This window comes from Kogia breviceps, chromosome 3 (assembly GCF_026419965.1).
Source record: "Kogia breviceps isolate mKogBre1 chromosome 3, mKogBre1 haplotype 1, whole genome shotgun sequence".
Taxonomy (NCBI): domain Eukaryota; kingdom Metazoa; phylum Chordata; class Mammalia; order Artiodactyla; family Physeteridae; genus Kogia; species Kogia breviceps.
The window spans coordinates 148,494,338-148,498,126 of record NC_081312.1 but is presented as its reverse complement, the minus strand read 5'-3'; positions in this window follow the sequence as shown (position 1 = coordinate 148,498,126).

Here is a 3,789-nt window from a genome sequence, read left to right as displayed (position 1 = left end):
AGTGAAAGCACCAAGTCCTAACCACTGGATCACCAGGGAATTCCCTACTTTTTTCTTTAAATAGAAATTTTATTGAAGAATAAAATTATATACAGAAAAGTGCACAAATAATAAATGTATAGCTCAATGTATTCTTATACAAGGAACACAGCAACACACTCAAGTAACCACCACCCAACCCAGACAGAACATTTTCAACATCCTCAAACCTTCAATGTCCCTTCTAGCCATTACCCCTCAAAGATAACCGATGTTATGACTTCTATCACCACGGGTTAGTTTTACCTATTTTGGATGTTTTTATAGATGGAATCATGTTTGTAATTTTTTGCATTTGTTTTTTTTTTTTTTTTTTTTTTTTTTTTTTTTTTTTTTGCGGTATTCGGGCCTCTCACTGTTGTGGCCTCTCCCATTGCGGAGCACAGGCTCCGGATGCGCAGGCGCAGCGGCCATGGCTCACGAGCTTAGTTGCTCCGCGGCATGTGGGATCTTCCCGGACCGGGGCACGAACCCGTGTCTCCTGCATCGGCAGGCGGATTCTCAACCACTGCGCCACCAGGGAAGCCCTGCATTTGTTTTTTTTACATGACATTTATCCATGCTGTTGCACGTAGCTGTAGTTTGCTATTTTTTGTCACATACAGTATTCCACTGTATAAATATTTTACAATTTATTTATTCATTCTCTTATTGATAAATATTTGGGTTCTTTCGGTTTGTGGTGATGAGGTTCTGGGCAAGCTGCCCCAGTATGTGCTGCTCTGGCATGTGGATTATTTTGAGCTGAAAAGAAGCAGGGCCCAAAAAGACTATGGAAGAACCTTTGAACTCCTGCCCTTGCTGCCTGAAAGAATTTAAGACAGAGGCCTGTCCCAGCAATGAGCTATCACCATAGACAACTATAGTAAAGTATGAATTAGGTGTGATAGGCAGGGAGGAACCTAGCAAGGTCTGTTTACTCAAAGTCCTCTCGGTGCCCAGTTGCCTTGGATGGGCCAGCAAATATTTATTTACCAAACATCAACTATTTTTATCTTCCTGAAATTACCTTACTTCCTTTTGAAGTCTCAGATCCCCCCACCTCCTTCTTTTTAGTCCAGAATATATACATACCTCATCATGCCTTGCTGTCTTCGGAATTCTTCATGCATATGTGGTTTCCCCATGCACATGTAATAAGTTTTATTTTTTCCTGTTTATCAGCTTTATTTCATTTTAATTGCCAGCCCAAAGAACTAAGAGAAGAAAACTCCTCTCCCCAAATTTGCTATTATGAATAATGCTGGTATGAACCTTTTTTATATGGGTCTTTTTATATGGGTCTATGAACTTTTTATATGCACAGATCTATGCATTTCTGTTGGGTACATAAAAGGAATGGGATTGCTGGATCATAAGGTATGTAATGCTCAACTTTAGTAGATATTGAAAGAGTTTTCAAAACTCATATCAATTTCTACCTCTATCAACAGTATATGAAATTTTCAGTTGCTTAATATCCTCACCAAACTTGACACTGTCAGTTTTTTAAATGTTTGGCTTTCTGATGAGTGTGTTATGATATGTCATTGTGGTTTCACTCTGCATTTCCACGATGACACTTTGTTGACCATATTGGTTTTCTCTTTTGTGAAATATCTGTTTGAGCCTTTAGGCCACTTCGACTGCTATTTAAACAGAAGTTCTATTTTCAGCCCCACATCACTTTCAGTGTTGCTGTCTCTGAGTTCTATTCCCGAGTGTTTCAGACTTCTGCTCTGTGAACTAGGCTACTACTTCTGGACTCCCCACCTTTGCAAGTTTAGGTTCAGGCTTCCTGTCATTTATGAAAATAAGCAACAATTGTCTGTTTTTCATCCTCCAAAATTTGTTGTCACTTCTCTTCCATTCTCTTTCTCATATTGTGTTTATCATCATTTATGGGCATTTCAGGAGGAAAGGAAGGTCAATAAAAGCATTGAATCTACCATCTTTCTTTATATATTTTGGTCACAAATCCTTTATCAGATATATGATTTGCAAATATTTTGTCCCACTGTGTAGATTATCTTTCCATTTTCTTCATGGTGTCTTTTGCAGTACAGACTTTCAAATTTTGATGAAGCCGATTTATCTATTCTTTCTCTTTTATGGATCATGTTTTGGGTATTGTATCTAAGAAATCTTTGCCTAGCTTAAAGTCACAAAAATTTTCTTCTACAAGTTTCATACTTTCAGCTCTAAAATTTAAGACTATGATCCATTTTGGGTTAATTTTTGTGTGTGCTATTGAGGTAAGGGTCTAAATTAATCTCTTTCTACATTTGGATATTGAATTGTTCTGGCATCACTTATTGAAAAGAATTGCATTGAATTGCCTTGACAGCCTTGTCAAAAATCAGTTGACCATAATTTCAGGATGTTCATTTCTGTTCCATAGATTTTATGTCCACACATATGCCAGTAGCATCCGTGCCTGTCTTGATGACTGTAGCTTCAAAGCTTTGAAATTGGAAGGTGAAATTCCTCCAACTTTGTTTCCCTTTTTCAAAATTGTTTTGACTATTCTGAGTCCTTTGCATTTTCATATAAATTTTATATAAATTTTAATTTCAGCTTGGGATTTTGTTAGGGACTGTGTTGAATCTGTATTTCAATTTGGGGAGAACTGCCATCTTAGTAGCACCGAGTATTCTAATTCATGGAATTCCTCTTATTCCTAGTTTATAAGATTTTTTAAAAAACACTGAATGGGATTTTGTTAAATGCTTTTTCTGCATCTATTGAGATGATCATGTGGGGTTTGTCCTCTATTCTATTAATATGGTGTAATTGATTTTTGAATGTGAAATCAACTTTGCATTCCTGGGATAGATCCCACTTGATCATGGTATGTAATCCTGTTTATGTATTGCTGGATTTGGTTTGTAATGTTTTGGTTTCTGTAATTTTTTTTGCTCTATTTTCATGACGAGTATTGGTCTGTAGTTTTCTTCTCTTGTGGTGTATTTTGTTTGCCTTTGCTGTCAAAGTTGGTTGGCGTTATTTCATCTCTAAATATTTGATAAGACTTGCCAATAAAGCCATCTGGGCCTGGTCTTTCCTTTATAAGATTATTAATTACTCATTTAAATTTTTTACTTATACATATATTCAGAGTTTTATACCTTTTTTTTTTTTTTTTTTTTTTTGCGGTATGCGGGCCTCTCACTGTTGTGGCCTCTCCCACTGCGGAGCACAGGCTCCGGACGCGCAGGCCCAGCGGCCATGGCTCACGGGCTTAGTTGCTCCGCGGCATGTGGGATCTTCCCGGACCAGGGCACGAACCCCTGTCTCCTGCATTGGCAGGCGGATTCTCAACCACTGCGCCACCAGGGAAGCCCAGAGTTTTATACCTTTTTGAGTCAGTTTTCATAATTTGTATCTTTCTAGGAATTTGTCCATTTCATTTAAGTTGTTTAATTTGTTGGTGTGAAGTTACTCATGGTATTCTACTATAATTCTTTTCATTTTGTTAGGGTCTCTGTAGCAGGGCCGGGACTAAAGTGAGGTGCCTAGGGGGAGGTTACTCGTTCTCAGGTAGTGAGCTTGTATTTGCCTGACCCTGCCACTCTAAATTTTGCACCCTAGAAATGATGATGCTCAGAAATGTCTTTCCCTCTTTCATTCCTGATTTTGGTCATTTTTATCTTTTCTCTTTTTGTGTGGTTAATCTGGATAAAAGTTTGTCATTTTATTAATCTTTTCACCAGTTTCATTAATTTCATAAATTTTTCTCTTTTGTCTTCCATTTCATTGATCTCCACTCTA